Source organism: Amia ocellicauda, unplaced genomic scaffold, assembly GCF_036373705.1.
Source record: "Amia ocellicauda isolate fAmiCal2 unplaced genomic scaffold, fAmiCal2.hap1 HAP1_SCAFFOLD_38, whole genome shotgun sequence".
Classification (NCBI taxonomy): domain Eukaryota; kingdom Metazoa; phylum Chordata; class Actinopteri; order Amiiformes; family Amiidae; genus Amia; species Amia ocellicauda.
Genome location: NW_027102952.1, coordinates 617,424 through 638,075, shown reverse-complemented (window position 1 = coordinate 638,075; position 20,652 = coordinate 617,424). Strand labels below are relative to the sequence as shown.

Below are 20,652 nucleotides of genomic sequence, written 5' to 3'. Positions count from 1 at the left end.
TACCCGCCAACCATTAAGACACATCATGCAGCCAGGCCTCTCGGCTTGCGGCCACACCGCCCTGAACACCCCCAATCTCGTCAGACCTCGGAAGCTGAACGGGGCAGTGCCTGTTAAGTACTTGCATGGGAGACCTGCTGGAAATAAAAGGTGCTGCAAGCATCTTACGTCTCCTGAGTAACTTCATCGTAGCTCTTAATACTCTCTTTCTGTCTGGAAGAGATATAATTGAAGAATTGTACACGTACCCGGCTACTTTCAACACCCTTTGCTGCACTGATATTTTTCCCTCCATTTTTCTTTTTTCTTTTTTTTTTGCTGGCAGTTCCGTCAATACCCGCCAGCCTTTAAGAGACATCATGCAGCCAGGCGTCTCGGATTGCGGCCACACCATCCTGAACGCGCCCAATCTCGTCAGATCTCGGAGGCTAAACGGGGCAGGGCCTGGTCAGTACTTTTATAGGTGACCTTCTGGAAATACGAGGTACTGCAAACTTTTTACGTCTCCTGGGTATCTTCATCGTAGCTCTTAATTCTCTCTTTCTGTCTGGAGGAGATATAATTGAAGAATTGTACACGTACCCGGCAACTTTCAACACCATTTGCTGCACTGATATTCTTGCCTCCGTTTTTCTTTTTTTTTTTTTTTTGCTGGAAATTCCGTCAATACCCGCCAGCCTTTAAGAGACATCATGCAGCCAGGCATCTCGGCTTGCGGCCACACCATCCTGAACACGCCCGATTTCGTCAGATCTCGGAAGCTAAACGGGGCAGGACCTGGTCAGTACTTGAATGTGAGACCTCCTGGAAATACCTGGTGCTGCAAGCTTTTACGTCTCCTGGGTAACTTTATCGTAGCTCTTAATACTCTCTTTCAGTCTGGAGGAGATATAATTGAAGAATTGTACACATACCCGGCTACTTTCAACACCATTTCCTGCACTGATATTTTTCCCTCCATTTTTCTATTTTTTTTTTTTTTTTTTATGCTGGAAATTCCGTCAATACCCGCTAGCCTTTAAGAGACATCATGCAGCCAGGCGTCTCGGCTTGTGGCCACACCGTCCTGAACGCGCCCGATCTCGTCAGATCTCGGAAACTAAACGGGGCAGGACCTGGTCAGTACTTGGATGGGAGACCTCCTGGAAGTACCAGGTGCTGCAAGCTTTTTACGTCACCTGGGGAACTTCGTCGTAGCTTTTAATACTCTCTTTCTGTCTGGAGGAGATTTAATTGAAGAATTGTACACGTACCCGGCTACTTTCAACACCCTTTCCTGCACTGATATTTTTCCCTCCATTTTTCCTTTTTCTTTTTTTTTTTTGCTGGAAGTTCCGTCAATACCCTCCAGCCTTTAAGAGACATCATGCAGCCAGGCATCTCGGCTTGCGGCCACACCATCCTGAACGCGCCCGATCTCGTCAGATCTCGGAAGCTAAACGGGGCAGGACCTGGTCAGTACATGAAAGTGAGACCTCCTGGAAATACCTAGTGCTGCAAGCTTTTACGTCTCCTGGGTAACTTTATCGTAGCTCTCAATACTCTCTCTCTGTCTGGAGGAGATATAATTGAAGTATTGTACACGTATCCAGCTACTGTCAACACCCTTTGCTGCACTGATATTTTTCCATCCATTTTTCTTTTTTCTTTTTTTCTTTTTTTTTTTTGCTGGAAGTTCCGTCAATACCCGCCAACCTTTAAGAGACATCATGCAGCCAGGCCTTTCGGCTTGTGGCCACACCGTCCTGAATGCGCCCGATCTCGTCAGATCTCGGAAGCTAAACGGGGCAGGGCCTTGTCAGTACTTGGATGGGAGACCTCCTAGAAATACCAGGTGCTGCAAGCTTTTTACGTCTCCTGGGTAACTTCATCGTAGCTCTTAATTCTCTCTTTCTGTCTCCAGGAGATATAATTGAAGAATTGTACACGTACCGGGCTACTTTCAACACCCTTTGCTGCACTGGTATATTTCCCTCTATTTTTCTTTTTTTTTTTTGCTGGAAGTTCCGTCAATACCCTCCAGCCTTTAAGAGAAATCATGCAGCCAGGCATCTCGGCTTGCGGCCACACCATCCTGAACGCGCCCGATCTCGTCAGATCTCGGAAGCTAAACGGGGCAGGACCTGGTCAGTACATGAAAGTGAGACCTCCTGGAAATACCTAGTGCTGCAAGCTTTTACGTCTCCTGGGTAACTTTATCGTAGCTCTCAATACTCTCTCTCTGTCTGGAGGAGATATAATTGAAGTATTGTACACGTATCCAGCTACTGTCAACACCCTTTGCTGCACTGATATTTTTCCATCCATTTTTCTTTTTTCTTTTTTTCTTTTTTTTTTTTGCTGGAAGTTCCGTCAATACCCGCCAACCTTTAAGAGACATCATGCAGCCAGGCCTTTCGGCTTGTGGCCACACCGTCCTGAATGCGCCCGATCTCGTCAGATCTCGGAAGCTAAACGGGGCAGGGCCTTGTCAGTACTTGGATGGGAGACCTCCTAGAAATACCAGGTGCTGCAAGCTTTTTACGTCTCCTGGGTAACTTCATCGTAGCTCTTAATACTCTCTTTCTGTCTCCAGGAGATATAATTGAAGAATTGTACACGTACCCGGCTACTTTCAACACCCTTTGCTGCACTGGTATATTTCCCTCTATTTTTCTTTTTTTTTTTGCTGGCAGTTCCGTCAATACCCGCCAGCCTTTAAGAGACATCATGCAGCCAGACATCTTGGCTTGCGGCCACACCATCCTGAACGCGCCCGATCTTGTCAGATCTCGGAAGCTAAACGGGGCAGGGCCTGGTCAGTACTTTTATGGGTGACCTTCTGGAAATACGAGGTGTTGCAAACTTTTTACGTCTCCTGGGTATCTTCATCGTAGCTCTTAATTCTCTCTTTCTGTCTGGAGGAGATATAATTGAAGAATTGTACACGTACCCGGCAACTTTCAACACCCTTTGCTGCACTGATATTCTTGCCTCCGTTTTTCTTTTTTTTTTTTTTTTGCTGGAAATTCCGTCAATACCCGCCAGCCTTTAAGAGACATCATGCAGCCAGGCATCTCGGCTTGCGGCCACACCATCCTGAACACGCCCGATCTCGTCAGATCTCGGAAGCTAAACGGGGCAGGACCTGGTCAGTACTTGAATGTGAGACCTCCTGGAAATACCTGGTGCTGCAAGCTTTTACGTCTCCTGGGTAACTTTATCGTAGCTCTTAATACTCTCTTTCAGTCTGGAGGAGATATAATTGAAGAATTGTACACGTACCCGGCTACTTTCAACACCATTTCCTGCACTGATATTTTTCCCTCCATTTTTCTATTTTTTTTTTTTTTTTTTATGCTGGAAATTCCGTCAATACCCGCCAGCCTTTAAGAGACATCATGCAGCCAGGCGTCTCGACTTGTGGCCACACCGTCCTGAACGCGCCCGATCTCGTCAGATCTCGGAAACTAAACGGGGCAGGACCTGGTCAGTACTTGGATGGGAGACCTCCTGGAAGTACCAGGTGCTGCAAGCTTTTTACGTCACCTGGGGAACTTCGTCGTAGCTTTTAATACTCTCTTTCTGTCTGGAGGAGATTTAATTGAAGAATTGTACACGTACCCGGCTACTTTCAACACCCTTTCCTGCACTGATATTTTTCCCTCCATTTTTCCTTTTTCTTTTTTTTTTTGCTGGAAGTTCCGTCAATACCCTCCAGCCTTTAAGAGACATCATGCAGCCAGGCATCTCGGCTTGCGGCCACACCATCCTGAACGCGCCCGATCAAGTCAGATCTCGGAAGCTAAACGGGGCAGGACCTGGTCAGTACATGAAAGTGAGACCTCCTGGAAATACCTAGTGCTGCAAGCTTTTACGTCTCCTGGGTAACTTTATCGTAGCTCTCAATACTCTCTCTCTGTCTGGAGGAGATATAATTGAAGTATTGTACACGTATCCAGCTACTGTCAACACCCTTTGCTGCACTGATATTTTTCCATCCATTTTTCTTTTTTCTTTTTTTCTTTTTTTTTTTTGCTGGAAGTTCCGTCAATACCCGCCAACCTTTAAGAGACATCATGCAGCCAGGCCTTTCGGCTTGTGGCCACACCGTCCTGAATGCGCCCGATCTCGTCAGATCTCGGAAGCTAGACGGGGCAGGGCCTTGTCAGTACTTGGATGGGAGACCTCCTAGAAATACCAGGTGCTGCAAGCTTTTTACGTCTCCTGGGTAACTTCATCGTAGCTCTTAATACTCTCTTTCTGTCTCCAGGAGATATAATTGAAGAATTGTACACGTACCCGGCTACTTTCAACACCCTTTGCTGCACTGGTATATTTCCCTCTATTTTTCTTTTTTTTTTTGCTGGCAGTTCCGTCAATACCCGCCAGCCTTTAAGAGACATCATGCAGCCAGACATCTTGGCTTGCGGCCACACCATCCTGAACGCGCCCGATCTTGTCAGATCTCGGAAGCTAAACGGGGCAGGACCTGTTCAGTACTTGGATGGGAGACCTCCTAGAAATAGCAGGTGCTGCAAGCTTTTTACGTCTCCTTGGTAACTTCATCGTAGCTCTTAATACTCTCTTTCTGTCTCCAGGAGATATAATTGAAGAATTGTACACGTACCCGGCTACTTTCAACACCCTTTGCTGCACTGGTATATTTCCCTCTATTTTTCTTTTTTTTTTTTTGCTGGCAGTTCCGTCAATACCCGCCAGCCTTTAAGAGACATCATGCAGCCAGGCATCTCGGCTTGCGGCCACACCATCCTGAACGCGCCCGATCTCGTCAGATCTCGGAAGCTAAACGGGGCAGGACCTGGTCAGTACATGAAAGTGAGACCTCCTGGAAATACCTAGTGCTGCAAGCTTTTACGTCTCCTGGGTAACTTTATCGTAGCTCTTAATACTCTCTATCTGTCTGGAGGAGATATAATTGAAATATTGTACACGTACCCAGCTACTGTCAACACCCTTTGCTGCACTGATATTTTTCCATCCATTTTTCTTTTTTTTTTTTTTTTTTTGCTGGAAGTTCTGTCAATACCCGCCAACCTTTAAGAGACATCATGCAGCCAGGCTTCTCGGCTTGCGGCCACACCGTCCTGAACGTGCCCGATCTCGTAAGATCTCGGAAGCTAAACGGGGCAGGACCTGGTCAGTACTTGGATGGGAGACCTCATTGAAATACCTGGTGCTGCAAGATTTTACGTCTCCTGGGTAACTTTATCGTAGCTCTTAGTTCTTTCTTTCTGTCTGGAGGAGATATAATTGAAGAATTGTACACGTACCCAGTTACTGTCAACACCCTTTGCTGCACTGATATTTTTCCATCCATTTTTCTTTGTTTTTTTTTTTTTGCTGGAAGTTCTGTCAATACCCGCCAACCTTTAAGAGACATCATGCAGCCAGGCCTTTGGGCTTGTGGCCACACCGTCCTGAATGCGCCCGATCTCGTCAGATCTCGGAAGCTAAACGGGGCAGGGCCTGGTCAGTACTGGGATGGGACACGTCCTAGAAATACCAGGTGCTGCAAGCTTTTTACGTCTCCTGGGTAACTTCATCGTAGCTCTTAATACTCTCTTTCTGTCTCCAGGAGATATAATTGAGGAATTGTACACGTACCCGGCTACTTTCAACACCCTTTCCTGCACTGATATTTTTCCCTCCAGTTTTCTATTTTTTTTTTTTTTTTTTTTGCTGGAAATTCCGTCAATACCCGCCAGCCTTTAAGAGACATCATGCAGCCAGGCATCTCGGCTTGCGGCCACACCATCCTGAACGCGCCCGATCTCGTCAGATCTCGGAAGCTAAACGGGGCAGGACCTGGTCAGTACATGAAAGTGAGACCTCCTGGAAATACCTAGTGCTGCAAGCTTTTACGTCTCCTGGGTAACTTTATCGTAGCTCTTAATACTCTCTATCTGTCTGGAGGAGATATAATTGAAATATTGTACACGTACCCAGCTACTGTCAACACCCTTTGCTGCACTGATATTTTTCCATCCATTTTTCTTTTTTTTTTTTTTTTTTTGCTGGAAGTTCCGTCAATACCCGCCAACCTTTAAGAGACATCATGCAGCCAGGCTTCTCGGCTTGCGGCCACACCGTCCTGAACGTGCCCGATCTCGTAAGATCTCGGAAGCTAAACGGGGCAGGACCTGGTCAGTAGTTGGATGGGAGACCTCATTGAAATACCTGGTGCTGCAAGATTTTACGTCTCCTGGGTAACTTTATCGTAGCTCTTAGTTATTTCTTTCTGTCTGGAGGAGATATAATTGAAGAATTGTACACGTACCCAGCTACTGTCAACACCCTTTGCTGCACTGATATTTTTCCATCCATTTTTCTTTTTTTTTTTTTTTTTTTTTTTTTTGCTGGAAGTTCCGTTAATATCCGCCAGCCTTTAAGAGACATCATGCAGCCAGGCCTCTTGGCTTGTAGTCACACCGTCCTGAACGCGCCCGATCATATCAGATTTCGGAAGCTTAACGGGGCAGGGCCTGGTCAGTACTTGGATGTGTGACCTCCTGGAAATACCAGGTGCTGCAAGCTTTTTACGTCTCCTGGGTAACTTCATCGTAGCTCTTAATACTCTCTTTCTGTCTCCAGGAGATATAATTGAAGAATTGTACACGTACCCGGCTACTTTCAACACCCTTTGCTGCACTGGTATATATCCCTCTATTTTTCTATTTTTTTTTTGCTGGCAGTTCCGTCAATACCCGCCAACCTTTAAGAGACATCATGCAGCCAGGCCTTTCGGCTTGTGGCCACACCGTCCTGAATGCGCCCGATCTCGTCAGATCTCGGAAGCTAAACGGGGCAGGGCCTGGTCAGTACTTGGATGGGAGACCTCCTAGAAATACCAGGTGCTGCAAGCTTTTTACGTCTCCTGGGTAACTTCATCGTAGCTCTTAATACTCTCTCTCTGTCTGGAGGAGATATAATTGAAGTATTGTACACGTATCCAGCTACTGTCAACACCCTTTGCTGCACTGATATTTTTCCATCCATTTTTCTTTTTTTTTTTTTTTTTTTGCTGGAAGTTCCGTCAATACCCGCCAACCTTTAAGAGACATCATGCAGCCAGGCATCTCGGCTTGCGGCCACACCATCCTGAACGCGCCCGATCTCGTCAGATCTCGGAAACTAAACGGGGCAGGACCTGGTCAGTACTTGGATGGGAGACCTCCTGGAAGTACCAGGTGCTGCAAGCTTTTTACGTCACCTGGGGAACTTCGTCGTAGCTTTTAATACTCTCTTTCTGTCTGGAGGAGATTTAATTGAAGAATTGTACACGTACCCGGCTACTTTCAACACCCTTTCCTGCACTGATATTTTTCCCTCCATTTTTCCTTTTTCTTTTTTTTTTTGCTGGAAGTTCCGTCAATACCCTCCAGCCTTTAAGAGACATCATGCAGCCAGGCATCTCGGCTTGCGGCCACACCATCCTGAACGCGCCCGATCAAGTCAGATCTCGGAAGCTAAACGGGGCAGGACCTGGTCAGTACATGAAAGTGAGACCTCCTGGAAATACCTAGTGCTGCAAGCTTTTACGTCTCCTGGGTAACTTTATCGTAGCTCTCAATACTCTCTCTCTGTCTGGAGGAGATATAATTGAAGTATTGTACACGTATCCAGCTACTGTCAACACCCTTTGCTGCACTGATATTTTTCCATCCATTTTTCTTTTTTCTTTTTTTCTTTTTTTTTTTTGCTGGAAGTTCCGTCAATACCCGCCAACCTTTAAGAGACATCATGCAGCCAGGCCTTTCGGCTTGTGGCCACACCGTCCTGAATGCGCCCGATCTCGTCAGATCTCGGAAGCTAAACGGGGCAGGGCCTTGTCAGTACTTGAATGGGAGACCTCCTAGAAATACCAGGTGCTGCAAGCTTTTTACGTCTCCTGGGTAACTTCATCGTAGCTCTTAATACTCTCTTTCTGTCTCCAGGAGATATAATTGAAGAATTGTACACGTACCCGGCTACTTTCAACACCCTTTGCTGCGCTGGTATATTTCCCTCTATTTTTCTTTTTTTTTTTGCTGGCAGTTCCGTCAATACCCGCCAGCCTTTAAGAGACATCATGCAGCCAGACATCTTGGCTTGCGGCCACACCATCCTGAACGCGCCCGATCTTGTCAGATCTCGGAAGCTAAACGGGGCAGGACCTGGTCAGTACTTGGATGGGAGACCTCCTAGAAATAGCAGGTGCTGCAAGCTTTTTACGTCTCCTTGGTAACTTCATCGTAGCTCTTAATACTCTCTTTCTGTCTCCAGGAGATATAATTGAAGAATTGTACACGTACCCGGCTACTTTCAACACCCTTTGCTGCACTGGTATATTTCCCTCTATTTTTCTTTTTTTTTTTTGCTGGCAGTTCCGTCAATACCCGCCAGCCTTTAAGAGACATCATGCAGCCAGGCATCTCGGCTTGCGGCCACACCATCCTGAACGCGCCCGATCTCGTCAGATCTCGGAAGCTAAACGGGGCAGGACCTGGTCAGTACATGAAAGTGAGACCTCCTGGAAATACCTAGTGCTGCAAGCTTTTACGTCTCCTGGGTAACTTTATTGTAGCTCTTAATACTCTCTATCTGTCTGGAGGAGATATAATTGAAATATTGTACACGTACCCAGCTACTGTCAACACCCTTTGCTGCACTGATATTTTTCCATCCATTTTTCTTTTTTTTTTTTTTTTTTTTTTTTTGCTGGAAGTTCCGTTAATATCCGCCAACCTTTAAGAGACATCATGCAGCCAGGCATCTCGGCTTGCGGCCACACCGTCCTGAAGACGCAAGATCTCGTCAGATCTCGGAAGAAAAACTAGGCAGGGCCTGGTCAGTAATTGGATGGGTGACCTCCTGGAAATACCAGGTGCTGAAAGCTTTTTACATCTCCTGGGTAACTTCAGCGTAGCTCTTAATACTCTCTTTCTGTCTCCAGGAGATATAATTGAAGAATTGTACACGTACCCGGCTACTTTCAACACCCTTTGCTGCACTGGTATATTTCCCTCTATTTTTCTTTTTTTTTTTTGCTGGCAGTTCCGTCAATACCCGCCAGCCTTTAAGAGACATCATGCAGCCAGGCATCTCGGCTTGCGGCCACACCATCTTGAACGCGCCCGATCTCGTCAGATCTCGGAAGCTAAACGGGGCAGGACCTGGTCAGTACATGAAAGTGAGACCTCCTGGAAATACCTAGTTCTGCAAGCTTTTACGTCTCCTGGGTAACTTTATCGTAGCTCTTAATACTCTCTCTCTGTCTGGAGGAGATATAATTGAAGTATTGTACACGTACCCAGCTACTGTCAACACCATTTGCTGCACTGATATTTTTCCATCCATTTTTCTTTTTTTTTTTTTTTTTTTGCTGGAAGTTCCGTCAATACCCGCCAACCTTTAAGAGACATCATGCAGCCAGGCCTTTCGGCTTGTGGCCACACCGTCCTGAATGCGCCCGATCTCGTTAGATCTCGGAAGCTAAACGGGGCAGGGCCTGGTCAGTACTTGGATGGGAGACCTCCTAGAAATACCAGGTGCTGCAAGCTTTTTACGTCTCCTGGGTAACTTCATCGTAGCTCTTAATACTCTCTTTCTGTCTCCAGGAGATATAATTGAAGAATTGTACACGTACCCGGCTACTTTCAACACCCTTTGCTGCACTGGTATATTTCCCTCTATTTTTCTTTTTTTTTTTGCTGGCAGTTCCGTCAATACCCGCCAGCCTTTAAGAGACATCATGCAGCCAGGCATCTCGGCTTGCGGCCACACCATCCTGAACGCGCCCGATCTCGTCAGATCTCGGAAGCTAAACGCGGCAGGACCTGGTCAGTACATGAAAGTGAGACCTCCTGGAAATACCTAGTGCTGCAAGCTTTTACGTCTCCTGGGTAACTTTATCGTAGCTCTTAATACTCTCTCTCTGTCTGGAGGAGATATAATTGAAGTATTGTACACGTATCCAGCTACTGTCAACACCCTTTGCTGCACTGATATTTTTCCATCCATTTTTCTTTTTTCTTTTTTTCTTTTTTTTTTTGGCTGGAAGTTCCGTCAATACCCGCCAACCTTTAAGAGACATCATGCAGCTGGGCCTCTCGGCTTTCGGCCACACCGTCCTGAATGCGCATGATATCGTCAGATCTCGGAAGCTAAACGGGGCAGGACCTGGTCAGTACTTGAATGTGAGACCTCCTGGAAATACCAGGTGCTGCAAGCTTTTACGTCTCCTGGGTAACTTTATCGTAGCTCTTAATACTCTCTTTCAGTCTGCAGGAGATATAATTGAAGAATTGTACACGTACCCGGCTACTTTCAACACCCTTTCCTGCACTGATATTTTTCCTTCCATTTTTCTATTTTTTTTTTTTTTTCTTTTTGCTGGAAGTTCCGTCAATACCCGCCAACCTTTAAGAGACATCATGCAGCCAGGCCTTTTGACTTGTGGCCACAACGTCCTGAATGCTCCCGATCTCGTCAGATCTCGGAAGCTAAACGGGGCAGGGCCTGGTCAGTACTTGGATGGGAGACCTCCTAGAAATACCAGGTGCTGCAAGCTTTTTACGTCTCCTGGGTAACTTCATCGTAGCTCTTAATACTCTCTTTCTGTCTCCAGGAGATATAATTGAAGAATTGTACACGTACCCGGCTACTTTCAACACCTTTTCCTGCACTGATATTTTTCCCTCCATTTTTCTTTTTTTTTTTTTTTTTTTTTGCTGGAAATTCCGTCAATACCCGCTAGCCTTTAAGAGACATCATGCAGCCAGACAACTCGGCTTGCGGCCACACCGTCCTGAACGCACCCGATCAAGTCAGATCTCGGAAGCTAAACGGGGCAGGACCTGGTCAGTACATGAAAGTGAGACCTCCTGGAAATACCTGGTGCTGCAAGCTTTTACGTCTCCTGGGTAACTTTATCGTAGCTCTTAATACTCTCTATCTGTCTGGAGGAGATATAATTGAAGTATTGTACACGTACCCAGCTACTGTCAACACCCTTTGCTGCACTGATATTTTTCCATCCATTTTTTTTTTTTTTTTTTTTTTTGCTGGAAGTTCCGTCAATACCCGCCAACCTTTAAGAGACATCATGCAGCCAGGCCTCTTGGCTTGCGGCCACACCGTCCTGAATGCGCTCGATCTCGTCAGATCTCGGAAGCTAAACGGGGCAGGGCCTGGTCAGTACTTGGATGGGAGACCTCCTAGAAATACCAGGTGCTGCAAGCCTTTTACGTCTCCTGGGTAACTTCATCGTAGCTCTTAATACTCTCTTTCTGTCTCCAGGAGATATAATTGAAGAATTGTACACGTACCCGGCTACTTTCAACACCCTTTCCTGCACTGATATTTTTCCCTCCATTTTTCTATTTTTTTTTTTTTTTTTTTTTGCTGGAAATTCCGCCAATACCCGCCAGCCTTTAAGAGACATCATGCAGCCAGGCCTCTTGGCTTGCGGCCACACCGTCCTGAACGCGCCCGATCTCGTCAGATCTCGGAAGCTAAACGGGGCAGGGCCTGGTCAGTACTTGGATGGGAGACCTCCTAGAAATACCAGGTGCTGCAAGCTTTTTACGTCTCCTGGGTAACTTCATCGTATTTCTTAATACTCTCTTTCTGTCTCCAGGAGATGTAATTGAAGAATTGTACACGTACCCGGCTACTTTCAACACCCTTTGCTGCACTGGTATATTTCCCTCTATTTTTCTTTTTTTTTTTTTGCTGGCAGTTCCGTCAATACCCGCCAGCCTTTAAGAGACATCATGCAGCCAGGCATCTCGGCTTACGGCCACACCATCCTGAACGCGCCCGATCTCGTCAGATCTCGGAAGCTAAACGGGGCAGGACCTGGTCAGTACATGAAAGTGAGACCTCCTGGAAATACCTAGTGCTGCAAGCTTTTACGTCTCCTGGGTAACTTTATCGTAGCTCTTAATACTCTCTATCTGTCTGGAGGAGATATAATTGAAGTATAGTACACGTACCCAGCTACTGTCAACACCCTTTGCTGCACTGATATTTTTCCATCCATTTTTTTTTTTTTTTGCTGGAAGTTCCGTCAATACCCGCCAACCTTTAAGAGACATCATGCAGCCAGGCATCTCGGCTTGCGGCCACACCATCCTGAACGCGCCCGATCTCGTCAGATCTCGGAAGCTAAACGGGGCAGGACCTGGTCAGTACATGAAAGTGAGACCTCCTGGAAATACCTAGTGCTGCAAGCTTTTACGTCTCCTGGGTAACTTTATCGTAGCTCTTAATACTCTCTCTCTGTCTGGAGGAGATATAATTGAAGTATTGTACACGTATCCAGCTACTGTCAACACCCTTTGCTGCACTGATATTTTTCCATCCATTTTTCTTTTTTCTTTTTTTTTTTTTTTTTTGCTGGAAGTTCCGTCAATACCCGCCAACCTTTAAGAGACATCATGCAGCCAGGCCTTTCGGCTTGTGGCCACACCGTCCTGAATGCGCCCGATCTCGTCAGATCTCGGAAGCTAAACGGGGCAGGGCCTGGTCAGTACTTGGATGGGAGACCTCCTAGAAATACCAGGTGCTGCAAGCTTTTTACGTCTCCTGGGTAACTTCATCGTAGCTCTTAATACTCTCTTTCTGTCTCCAGGAGATATAATTGAAGAATTGTACACGTACCCGGCTACTTTCAACACCCTTTGCTGCACTGGTATATTTCCCTCTATTTTTCTTTTTTTTTTTGCTGGCAGTTCCGTCAATACCCGCCAGCCTTTAAGAGACATCATGCAGCCAGGCATCTCGGCTTGCGGCCACACCGTCCTGAACGCGCCCGATCTCGTCAGATCTCGGAAGCTAAACGGGGTAGGGCCTGGTCAGTACTTGGATGGGAGACCTCCTAGAAATACCAGGTGCTGCAAGCTTTTTACGTCTCCTGGGTAACTTCATCGTAGCTCTTAATACTCTCTTTATGTCTGGAGAAGATATAATTGAAGAATTGTAAACGTACCCGGCTACTTTCAACACCCTTTGCTGCACTGGTATTTTTCCCTCTATTTTTCTTTTTTTTTTTTGCTGGCAGTTATGTCAATACCCGCCAGCCTTTAAGAGACATCATGCAGCCAGGCATCTCGGCTTGCGGCCACACCATCCTGAACGCGCCCGATCTCGTCAGATCTCGGAAGCTAAACGGGGCAGGACCTGGTCAGTACGTGAAAGTGAGACCTCCTGGAAATACCTAGTGCTGCAAGCTTTTACATCTCCTGGGTAACTTTATCGTAGCTCTTAATACTCTCTCTCTGTCTGGAGGAGATATAATTGAAGTATTGTACACGTATCCAGCTACTGTCAACACCCTTTGCTGCACTGATATTTTTCCATCCATTTTTCTTTTTTCTATTTTTCTTTTTTTTTTTTGCTGGAAGTTCCGTCAATACCCGCCAACCTTTAGAGACATCATGCAGCCAGGCCTTTCGGCTTGTGGCCACACCGTCCTGAATGCGCCCGATCTCGTCAGATCTCGGAAGCTAAACGGGGCAGGGCCTGGTCAGTGCTTGGATGGGAGACCTCCTAGAAATACCAGGTGCTGCAAGCTTTTTACGTCTCCTGGGTAACTTCATCGTAGCTCTTAATACTCTCTTTCTGTCTCCAGGAGATATAATTGAAGAATTGTACACGTACCCGGCTACTTTCAACACCCTTTGCTGCATTGGTATTTTTCCCTCTATTTTTCTTTTTTTTTTTGCTGGCAGTTATGTCAATACCCGCCAGCCTTTAAGAGACATCATGCAGCCAGGCATCTTGGCTTGTGGCCACACCATCCTGAACGCGCCCGATCTCGTCAGATCTCGGAAGCTAAACGGGGCAGGGCCTGGTCAGTACTTGGATGGGAGACCTCCTAGAAATACCAGGTGCTGCAAGCTTTTTACGTCTCCTGGGTAACTTCATCGTAGCTCTTAATACTCTCTTTATGTCTGGAGAAGATATAATTGAAGAATTGTAAACGTACCCGGCTACTTTCAACACCCTTTGCTGCACTGGTATTTTTCCCTCTATTTTTCTTTTTTTTTTTTGCTGGCAGTTATGTCAATACCCGCCAGCCTTTAAGAGACATCATGCAGCCAGGCATCTCGGCTTGCGGCCACACCATCCAGAACGCGCCCGATCTCGTCAGATCTCGGAAGCTAAACGGGGCAGGACCTGGTCAGTACATGAAAGTGAGACCTCCTGGAAATACCTAGTGCTGCAAGCTTTTACATCTCCTGGGTAACTTTATCGTAGCTCTTAATACTCTCTCTCTGTCTGGAGGAGATATAATTGAAGTATTGTACACGTATCCAGCTACTGTCAACACCCTTTGCTGCACTGATATTTTTCCATCCATTTTTCTTTTTTCTTTTTTTCTTTTTTTTTTTGCTGGAAGTTCCGTCAATACCCGCCAACCTTTAGAGACATCATGCAGCCAGGCCTTTCGGCTTGTTGCCACACCGTCCTGAATGCGCCTGATCTCGTCAGATCTCGGAAGCTAAACGGGGCAGGGCCTGATCAGTGCTTGGATGGGAGACCTCCTAGAAATACCAGGTGCTGCAAGCTTTTTACGTCTCCTGGGTAACTTCATCGTAGCTCTTAATACTCTCTTTCTGTCTCCAGGAGATATAATTGAAGAATTGTACACGTACCCGGCTACTTTCAACACCCTTTGCTGCACTGGTATTTTTCCCTCTATTTTTCTTTTTTTTTTTTGCTGGCAGTTATGTCAATACCCGCCAGCCTTTAAGAGACATCATGCAGCCAGGCATCTCGGCTTGCGGCCACACCATCCTGAACGCGCCCGATCTCGTCAGATCTCGGAAGCTAAACGGGGCAGGACCTGGTCAGTACATGAATGTGAGACCTCCTGGAAATACCTGGTGCTGCAAGCTTTTACGTCTCCTGGGTAACTTTATCGTAGCTCTTAATACTCTCTATCTGTCTGGAGGAGATATAATTGAAGTATTGTACACGTACCCAGCTACTGTCAACACCCTTTGCTGCACTGATATTTTTCCATCCATTTTTCTTTTTTCTTTTTTATTTTTTTGCTGGAAATTCCGTCAATACCCGCTAGCCTTTAAGAGACATCATGCAGCCAGACATCTCGGCTTGCCGGCCACACCGTCCTGAACGCGCCCGATCTTGTCAGATCTCGGAAGCTAAACGGGGCAGGACCTGGTCAGTACTTAAATGTGAGACCTCCTGGAAATACCAGGTGCTGCCAGCTTTTTACGTCTCCTGGGGAACTTCATCGTAGCTCTTAATACTCTCTTTATGTCTGGAGAAGATATAATTGAAGAATTGTAAACGTACCCGGCTACTTTCAACACCCTTTGCTGCACTGGTATTTTTCCCTCTATTATTCTTTTTTTTTTTGCTGGCAGTTATGTCAATACCCGCCAGCCTTTAAGAGACATCATGCAGCCAGGCATCTCGGCTTGCGGCCAAACCATCCTGAACGCGCCCGATCTCGTCAGATCTCGGAAGCTAAACGGGGCAGGACCTGGTCTGTACACGAATGTGAGTCCTCCTGGAAATACCTCGTGCTGCAAGCTTTTACGTCTCCTGGGTAACTTTATCGTAGCTCTTAATACTCTCTATCTGTCTGGAGGAGATTTAATTGAAGTATTGTACACGTACCCAGCTACTGTCAACACCCTTTGCTGCACTGATATTTTTCCATCCATTTTTTTTTTTTTTTTTGCTGGAAGTTCCGTCAATACCCGCCAACCTTTAAGAGACATCATGCAGCCAGGCCTTTCGGCTTGTGGCCACACCGTCCTGAATGCGCCCGATCTCGTCAGATCTCGGAAGCTAAACGGGGCAGGACCTGGTCAGTACATGAATGTGAGTCCTCCTGGAAATACCAGGTGCTGCTAGCTTTTTCGTCTCCTGGGTAACTTTATCGTAGCTCTTAATTCTCTCTATCTGTCTGGAGGAGATATAATTGAAGAATTGTACACGTACCCAGCTACTGTCAACACCCTTTGCTGCACTGATATTTTTCCATCCATTTTTTTTTTTTTTTTTTTTTTTTTTTTTTTTGCTGGAAGTTCCGTCAATACCTGCCAACCTTTAAGAGACATCATGCATCCAGGCCTTTTGACTTGTGGCCACACCGTCCTGAATGCGCCCGATCTCGTCAGATCTCGGAAGCTAAACGGGGCAGGGCCTGGTCAGTACTTGGATGGGAGACCTCCTAGAAATACCAGGTGCTGCAAGCTTTTTACGTCTCCTGGGTAACTTCATCGTAGCTCTTAATACTCTCTTTCTGTCTCCAGGAGATATAATTGAAGAATTGTACACGTACCCGGCTACTTTCAACACCCTTTCCTGCACTGATATTTTTTCCTCCATTTTTCTTTTTTTTTTTTTTTTTTTTTGCTGGAAATTCCGTCAATACCCGCCAGCCTTTAAGAGACATCATGCAGCCAGACATCTCGGCTTGCGGCCACACCGTCCTGAACGCGCCCGATCTTGCCCGATCTTGTCAGATCTCGGAAGCTAACCGGGGCAGGACCTGGTCAGTACTTAAATGTGAGACCTCCTGGAAATACCAGGTGCTGCCAGCTTTTTATGTCTCCTGGGGAACTTCATCGTAGCTCTTAATACTCTCTTTCTCTCTGGAGAAGATATAATTGAAGAATTGTACACGTACCCGGCTACTTTCAACACCCTTTGCTGCACTGATATTTTTCCCTCCATTTTTCTATTTTTTTTTTTTTTTTTTTGCTGGAAATTCCGTCAATACCCGCCAGCCTTTAAGAGACATCATGCAGCCAGGCTTCTCGGCTTGCGGCCACAGCGTCCTGAACGCGCCCGATCTCGTCAGATCTCGGAAGCTAAACGGGGCAGGTCCTGGTCAGTACTTGGATGGGTGACCTCCTGGAAATACCTGGTGCTGCAAGCTTTTTACGTCTCCTGGGTAACTTCATCGTAGCTCTTAATATTCTCTTTCAGTCTGGAGGAGATATAATTGAAGAAATATACACGTACCTGGCTACTTTCAACACCCATTGCTGCACTGATATTTTTCTCTCGATTTTTCTTTTTTCTTTTTTTTTTTGCTGGAAGTTCCGTCAATACCCTCGTGCCTTTAAGATACATCATGCAGCCAGGCTTCTCGGCTTGCGGCCACAGCGTCCTGAACGCGCCCGATCTCGTCAGATCTCGGAAGCTAAACGGGGCAGGTCCTGGTCAGTACTTGGATGGGTGACCTCCTGGAAATACCAGGTGCTGCAAGCTTTTTACGTCTCCTGGGTAACTTCATCGTAGCTCTTAATACTCTCTTTAAATCTGGAGGAGATATAATTGAAGAATTGTACACGTACCCGGCTACTTTCAGCACCCTTTGCTGCACTGATATTTTTCCCTCCGTTTTTCTGTTTTTTTTAATTTTTTTTTTTTTTTTGCTAGAAGTTCCGTCAATACCCGCCAGCCTTTAAGAGACATCATGCAGCCAGGCTTTTTGGCTTGCGGCCACACCGTCCTGAATGCGCCCGATCTCGTCAGATCTCGGAAGCTAAACGGGGCAAGGTCTGGTCAGTACTTGGATGGGTGACCTCCTGGAAATACCTTGTGCTGCAAGCTTTTTACGTCTCCTGGGTAACTTCATCGTAGCTCTTAATATTGTCTTTCAGTCTGGAGGAGATATAATTGAAGAATTGTACACGTACCCGGCTACATTCAACACCCTTTGCTGCACTGATATTTTTCCCTCCATTTTTATATTTTTTCTTTTTTTCTTTTTTTAGCTGGAAATTCCGTCAATACCCGCCAGCCTTTTGGGGACATCATGCAGCCAGACCGCTTGGCTTTCGGCCACACCATCCTGAACGCGCCTGATCTCGTCAGATCTCGGAAGCTAAACGGGGCAGGGCCTGGTCACTACTTGGATGGGTGACCTACTGGAAATACCAGGTGCTGCAAGCTTTTTCGTCTCCTGGGTAACTTCATCGTAGCTCTTAATACTCTCTTTCAGTCTGGAGGAGATATTATTGAAGAATTGTACACGTACCCGGCTACTTTCAACACCCTTTGTTTGCTCTGATATTTTTCCCTCCATTTTTCTTTTTTCTTTTGTTCTTTGCTGGAAGTTCCGTCAATACCCTCCAGCCTTTAAGAGACATCATGCAGCCAGGACTCTTGGCTTGCGGCCACACCGTCCTGAACGCGCCCGATCTCGTCAGATCTCGGAAGCTAAACGGGGCAGGGCCTGGTCAGTACTTGGATTGTTGACCTCCTGGAAATACCAGGTGCTGCAAGCTTTTTACGTCTCCTGGGTAACTTCATCGTAGCTCTTAATACTCTCTTTCAGTCTGGAGGAGATATAATTGAAGAATTGTACAGGTACCCGGCTACTTTCAACACCCTTTACTGCACAGATATTTTTCCCTCCATTTTTCTTTTTTCGTTTTTTTTTGCTGGAAGTTCCGTCAATACCCTCCAGCCTTTAAGAGACATCATGCAACCAGGCCTCTTGGCATGCGGACACATTGTCCCGAATGCGCCTGATCTCATCAGATCTCGGAAGCTAAACGGGGCAGGGCCTGGTCAGTACTTGAATGTGAGAACTCGTGGAAATACCTGGTGCTGCAAGCTTTTTACGTCTCCTGGGTAACTTCATCGTAGCTCTTAATACTCTCTTTCTGTCTGGAGGAGATATAATTGAAGAATTGTACACGTACCCGGCTACTTTCGACAGCCTTTGCTGCACTGATATTTTTCCCTCCATTTTTCTTTTTTTTGCTTGAAGTTCCGTCAATACCCGCCAGCCTTTAAGAGACATCATGCAGCCAGGCTTTTTGGCTTGCGGCCACACCGTCCTGAACGAGCCCGATCTTGTCATATCTTGGAAGCAAAACGTGGCAGGGCCTGGTCAGTATTTGGATTGGTGACCTCCTGGAAAAACTAGGTACTGCAAGCTTATTACGTCTCTTGGGTAACTTCATCGTAGCTGTTAATAATCTCTTTCTGTCTGGAGGAGATACAATTGAAGAAATGTACACGTACCCGGCAACTTTCTAACACCCTTTGCTGCACTGATATTTTTCCCTCCATTTTTCTTTTTTCTTTTTTTTTTGCTGGAAGTTCCGTCAATACCCTCCAGCCTTTAAGAGACATCATGCAGCCAGGCCTCTTGGTTTGCGGCCACACCGTCCTGAACGCGCCCGATCTCGTCATATCTCAGATTCTAAACGGGGCAGGGCCTGGTCAGTACTTGGATGGGTGACCTCCTGGAAATACCAGGTGCTGCGAGCTTTTTACGTCTCCTGGGTAACTTCATCGTAGCTCTTAATACTCTCTTTCAGTCTGGAGGAGATATAATTGAAGAATTGTACACGTACCCGGCTAATTTCAACACCCATTGCTGCACTAATATTTTTCCCTCCATTTTTCTTTTTTCTTTTTTTTTTTGCTGGAAGTTCCGTCAATACCCTCCAGCCTTTAAGACACATCATGCAGCCTGGCGTCTCGGCTTGCGGCCACACCGTCCTGAACGCGCCCGATCTCGTCAGATCTCGGAAGCTAAACGGGGCAGGACCTGGTCAGTACTTGAATGTGAGACATCCTGGAAATACCTGGTGCTGCAAGCTTTTACGTCTCCTGGGTAACTTTATCGTAGCTCTTAATACTCTCTATCTGTCTGGAGGAGATATAATTGAAGTATTGTACACGTACCCAGCTACTGTCAACACCCTTTGCTGCACTGATATTTTTCCATCCATTTTTCTTTTTTTTTTTTTTTTTTTTTTTTTCTGCTGGAAGTTCCGTCAATACCCTCCAGCCTTTTAGAGACATCATGCAGCCAGGCCTCTTGGCTTGTGGCCACACCGTCCTGAACGTGCCCGATCTCGTCAGACCTTGGAAACTAAACGGGCCAGGGCCTGGTTAGTACTTGGATGGGTGACCTCCAGGAAATACCAGGTGATGCAAGTTTTTACGTCTCCTGGGTAACTTCATCGTAGCTCTTAATACTCTTTATCTGTCTGGTGGAGATATAATTGAAGTTCTGTACACTTTGTCTTAGGGACAGTCTGGCTAGCAGTGACTGAGTGGTTGACAGACGACAAGCAACGGAATGTACGTGCTCTGTGATGTCATAGCAGTCAGCTGAGAGAGGCTCGTGATGTCATCGCTGAGCTGTCTGTCTGTCTGTCTGTCTCTCTCTCTCTCTTTCTCTCTCTCTCTCTCTCTCTCTTCCTCTCAATTCAATTCATTTGTATTGTCAAAGCAATTGGACATACATACATACATATATATATATATATATATATATATATATATATATATACATACATACATACATCCATACATGCTAGAAAGTCATTACTATGTTATCTTAAAGGCTAACTAAGCAGAACATATATCATTATAGAACAGAGTTCATAGGTCAACACATGGTTTTAGGGAACAGGCACGTAGGTCATACCGTTTGACATTGTCTCCAAGGTTCTCATCGTAAATAACAAACAGAAATCAAACTATCTTCTGGGCTGACCTTCTAGCTTGACCGTATCTTTCTTAAGTATACAAGAGAGAAAAACAGGTGTAAGAAAATAATTTCTAATTTTCCTTCTACACATATATACATACATACATACATATGTAGCGTTATGTTGGGTGTATTTGGATAAGAGCATTTGGGCTCTGAGC

The 20,652-nt window shown here is 46.0% G+C and overlaps 13 non-coding genes and 46 pseudogenes across 13 annotated transcripts; all 59 read left to right on the top strand.

Moving 5' to 3' along the window:
- The first annotated feature begins 43 nt into the window (after positions 1 to 43).
- On the top strand, positions 44 to 162 carry LOC136733932 (uncharacterized; annotated as a pseudogene).
- Positions 163 to 377: 215 nt separating this feature from the next.
- On the top strand, positions 378 to 496 carry LOC136733904 (uncharacterized; annotated as a pseudogene).
- Positions 497 to 710: 214 nt separating this feature from the next.
- Positions 711 to 829, top strand: LOC136734254 (uncharacterized; annotated as a pseudogene).
- A 219-nt stretch (positions 830 to 1,048) lies between these two features.
- Positions 1,049 to 1,167, top strand: LOC136734146 (uncharacterized; annotated as a pseudogene).
- A 217-nt stretch (positions 1,168 to 1,384) lies between these two features.
- LOC136734447 (uncharacterized) lies at positions 1,385 to 1,503 on the top strand (annotated as a pseudogene).
- A 224-nt stretch (positions 1,504 to 1,727) lies between these two features.
- LOC136734119 (uncharacterized) lies at positions 1,728 to 1,846 on the top strand (annotated as a pseudogene).
- Positions 1,847 to 2,056: 210 nt separating this feature from the next.
- Positions 2,057 to 2,175, top strand: LOC136734446 (uncharacterized; annotated as a pseudogene).
- A 224-nt stretch (positions 2,176 to 2,399) lies between these two features.
- Positions 2,400 to 2,518, top strand: LOC136734118 (uncharacterized; annotated as a pseudogene).
- Positions 2,519 to 2,727: 209 nt separating this feature from the next.
- On the top strand, positions 2,728 to 2,846 carry LOC136734360 (uncharacterized; annotated as a pseudogene).
- A 214-nt stretch (positions 2,847 to 3,060) lies between these two features.
- On the top strand, positions 3,061 to 3,179 carry LOC136734174 (uncharacterized; annotated as a pseudogene).
- Positions 3,180 to 3,398: 219 nt separating this feature from the next.
- LOC136734239 (uncharacterized) lies at positions 3,399 to 3,517 on the top strand (annotated as a pseudogene).
- Positions 3,518 to 3,733: 216 nt separating this feature from the next.
- LOC136733907 (uncharacterized) lies at positions 3,734 to 3,852 on the top strand (annotated as a pseudogene).
- A 224-nt stretch (positions 3,853 to 4,076) lies between these two features.
- On the top strand, positions 4,077 to 4,195 carry LOC136734287 (uncharacterized; annotated as a pseudogene).
- Positions 4,196 to 4,404: 209 nt separating this feature from the next.
- Positions 4,405 to 4,523, top strand: LOC136734109 (uncharacterized; annotated as a pseudogene).
- A 211-nt stretch (positions 4,524 to 4,734) lies between these two features.
- Positions 4,735 to 4,853, top strand: LOC136734445 (uncharacterized; annotated as a pseudogene).
- Positions 4,854 to 5,069: 216 nt separating this feature from the next.
- Positions 5,070 to 5,188, top strand: LOC136734274 (uncharacterized; annotated as a pseudogene).
- Positions 5,189 to 5,402: 214 nt separating this feature from the next.
- Positions 5,403 to 5,521, top strand: LOC136734218 (uncharacterized; annotated as a pseudogene).
- A 220-nt stretch (positions 5,522 to 5,741) lies between these two features.
- On the top strand, positions 5,742 to 5,860 carry LOC136734444 (uncharacterized; annotated as a pseudogene).
- A 216-nt stretch (positions 5,861 to 6,076) lies between these two features.
- On the top strand, positions 6,077 to 6,195 carry LOC136734309 (uncharacterized; annotated as a pseudogene).
- A 223-nt stretch (positions 6,196 to 6,418) lies between these two features.
- Positions 6,419 to 6,537, top strand: LOC136734418 (uncharacterized; annotated as a pseudogene).
- A 210-nt stretch (positions 6,538 to 6,747) lies between these two features.
- LOC136734426 (5S ribosomal RNA) lies at positions 6,748 to 6,866 on the top strand. Its single transcript, XR_010810496.1, has one exon. It is a non-coding gene; the product is annotated as a 5S ribosomal RNA (ribosomal RNA).
- A 217-nt stretch (positions 6,867 to 7,083) lies between these two features.
- On the top strand, positions 7,084 to 7,202 carry LOC136734065 (5S ribosomal RNA). The gene has a single exon (XR_010810444.1). It is a non-coding gene; the product is annotated as a 5S ribosomal RNA (ribosomal RNA).
- A 216-nt stretch (positions 7,203 to 7,418) lies between these two features.
- LOC136733905 (uncharacterized) lies at positions 7,419 to 7,537 on the top strand (annotated as a pseudogene).
- A 224-nt stretch (positions 7,538 to 7,761) lies between these two features.
- On the top strand, positions 7,762 to 7,880 carry LOC136734183 (uncharacterized; annotated as a pseudogene).
- Positions 7,881 to 8,089: 209 nt separating this feature from the next.
- LOC136734221 (uncharacterized) lies at positions 8,090 to 8,208 on the top strand (annotated as a pseudogene).
- A 210-nt stretch (positions 8,209 to 8,418) lies between these two features.
- Positions 8,419 to 8,537, top strand: LOC136734443 (uncharacterized; annotated as a pseudogene).
- A 222-nt stretch (positions 8,538 to 8,759) lies between these two features.
- LOC136733898 (uncharacterized) lies at positions 8,760 to 8,878 on the top strand (annotated as a pseudogene).
- Positions 8,879 to 9,088: 210 nt separating this feature from the next.
- Positions 9,089 to 9,207, top strand: LOC136733914 (uncharacterized; annotated as a pseudogene).
- A 216-nt stretch (positions 9,208 to 9,423) lies between these two features.
- On the top strand, positions 9,424 to 9,542 carry LOC136733998 (5S ribosomal RNA). Its single transcript, XR_010810378.1, has one exon. It is a non-coding gene; the product is annotated as a 5S ribosomal RNA (ribosomal RNA).
- Positions 9,543 to 9,751: 209 nt separating this feature from the next.
- LOC136733886 (uncharacterized) lies at positions 9,752 to 9,870 on the top strand (annotated as a pseudogene).
- Positions 9,871 to 10,094: 224 nt separating this feature from the next.
- LOC136733945 (uncharacterized) lies at positions 10,095 to 10,213 on the top strand (annotated as a pseudogene).
- Positions 10,214 to 10,433: 220 nt separating this feature from the next.
- Positions 10,434 to 10,552, top strand: LOC136734225 (uncharacterized; annotated as a pseudogene).
- Positions 10,553 to 10,771: 219 nt separating this feature from the next.
- Positions 10,772 to 10,890, top strand: LOC136734463 (uncharacterized; annotated as a pseudogene).
- Positions 10,891 to 11,104: 214 nt separating this feature from the next.
- On the top strand, positions 11,105 to 11,223 carry LOC136733951 (5S ribosomal RNA). The gene has a single exon (XR_010810342.1). It is a non-coding gene; the product is annotated as a 5S ribosomal RNA (ribosomal RNA).
- Positions 11,224 to 11,444: 221 nt separating this feature from the next.
- On the top strand, positions 11,445 to 11,563 carry LOC136734185 (5S ribosomal RNA). Its single transcript, XR_010810473.1, has one exon. It is a non-coding gene; the product is annotated as a 5S ribosomal RNA (ribosomal RNA).
- A 211-nt stretch (positions 11,564 to 11,774) lies between these two features.
- On the top strand, positions 11,775 to 11,893 carry LOC136733899 (uncharacterized; annotated as a pseudogene).
- Positions 11,894 to 12,099: 206 nt separating this feature from the next.
- Positions 12,100 to 12,218, top strand: LOC136734442 (uncharacterized; annotated as a pseudogene).
- Positions 12,219 to 12,440: 222 nt separating this feature from the next.
- On the top strand, positions 12,441 to 12,559 carry LOC136734415 (5S ribosomal RNA). The gene has a single exon (XR_010810495.1). It is a non-coding gene; the product is annotated as a 5S ribosomal RNA (ribosomal RNA).
- Positions 12,560 to 12,768: 209 nt separating this feature from the next.
- On the top strand, positions 12,769 to 12,887 carry LOC136734022 (5S ribosomal RNA). Its single transcript, XR_010810401.1, has one exon. It is a non-coding gene; the product is annotated as a 5S ribosomal RNA (ribosomal RNA).
- Positions 12,888 to 13,097: 210 nt separating this feature from the next.
- On the top strand, positions 13,098 to 13,216 carry LOC136734431 (uncharacterized; annotated as a pseudogene).
- Positions 13,217 to 13,439: 223 nt separating this feature from the next.
- LOC136734077 (5S ribosomal RNA) lies at positions 13,440 to 13,558 on the top strand. The gene has a single exon (XR_010810455.1). It is a non-coding gene; the product is annotated as a 5S ribosomal RNA (ribosomal RNA).
- Positions 13,559 to 13,767: 209 nt separating this feature from the next.
- On the top strand, positions 13,768 to 13,886 carry LOC136733940 (5S ribosomal RNA). The gene has a single exon (XR_010810341.1). It is a non-coding gene; the product is annotated as a 5S ribosomal RNA (ribosomal RNA).
- Positions 13,887 to 14,096: 210 nt separating this feature from the next.
- On the top strand, positions 14,097 to 14,215 carry LOC136733870 (uncharacterized; annotated as a pseudogene).
- A 222-nt stretch (positions 14,216 to 14,437) lies between these two features.
- Positions 14,438 to 14,556, top strand: LOC136734308 (uncharacterized; annotated as a pseudogene).
- A 210-nt stretch (positions 14,557 to 14,766) lies between these two features.
- Positions 14,767 to 14,885, top strand: LOC136734266 (uncharacterized; annotated as a pseudogene).
- A 218-nt stretch (positions 14,886 to 15,103) lies between these two features.
- LOC136733878 (uncharacterized) lies at positions 15,104 to 15,223 on the top strand (annotated as a pseudogene).
- Positions 15,224 to 15,432: 209 nt separating this feature from the next.
- On the top strand, positions 15,433 to 15,551 carry LOC136733890 (uncharacterized; annotated as a pseudogene).
- Positions 15,552 to 15,759: 208 nt separating this feature from the next.
- Positions 15,760 to 15,878, top strand: LOC136734412 (uncharacterized; annotated as a pseudogene).
- A 223-nt stretch (positions 15,879 to 16,101) lies between these two features.
- On the top strand, positions 16,102 to 16,220 carry LOC136734034 (5S ribosomal RNA). The gene has a single exon (XR_010810413.1). It is a non-coding gene; the product is annotated as a 5S ribosomal RNA (ribosomal RNA).
- A 219-nt stretch (positions 16,221 to 16,439) lies between these two features.
- LOC136733938 (uncharacterized) lies at positions 16,440 to 16,568 on the top strand (annotated as a pseudogene).
- Positions 16,569 to 16,787: 219 nt separating this feature from the next.
- Positions 16,788 to 16,906, top strand: LOC136734082 (5S ribosomal RNA). The gene has a single exon (XR_010810460.1). It is a non-coding gene; the product is annotated as a 5S ribosomal RNA (ribosomal RNA).
- A 216-nt stretch (positions 16,907 to 17,122) lies between these two features.
- On the top strand, positions 17,123 to 17,241 carry LOC136734075 (5S ribosomal RNA). Its single transcript, XR_010810453.1, has one exon. It is a non-coding gene; the product is annotated as a 5S ribosomal RNA (ribosomal RNA).
- Positions 17,242 to 17,467: 226 nt separating this feature from the next.
- On the top strand, positions 17,468 to 17,586 carry LOC136734211 (uncharacterized; annotated as a pseudogene).
- Positions 17,587 to 17,809: 223 nt separating this feature from the next.
- LOC136734286 (uncharacterized) lies at positions 17,810 to 17,928 on the top strand (annotated as a pseudogene).
- A 216-nt stretch (positions 17,929 to 18,144) lies between these two features.
- LOC136734080 (5S ribosomal RNA) lies at positions 18,145 to 18,263 on the top strand. Its single transcript, XR_010810458.1, has one exon. It is a non-coding gene; the product is annotated as a 5S ribosomal RNA (ribosomal RNA).
- A 215-nt stretch (positions 18,264 to 18,478) lies between these two features.
- LOC136734350 (uncharacterized) lies at positions 18,479 to 18,597 on the top strand (annotated as a pseudogene).
- A 541-nt stretch (positions 18,598 to 19,138) lies between these two features.
- Positions 19,139 to 19,257, top strand: LOC136734488 (uncharacterized; annotated as a pseudogene).
- Positions 19,258 to 19,473: 216 nt separating this feature from the next.
- LOC136734328 (uncharacterized) lies at positions 19,474 to 19,592 on the top strand (annotated as a pseudogene).
- Positions 19,593 to 19,816: 224 nt separating this feature from the next.
- On the top strand, positions 19,817 to 19,935 carry LOC136734329 (uncharacterized; annotated as a pseudogene).
- The last annotated feature ends 717 nt before the right edge of the window (positions 19,936 to 20,652 follow it).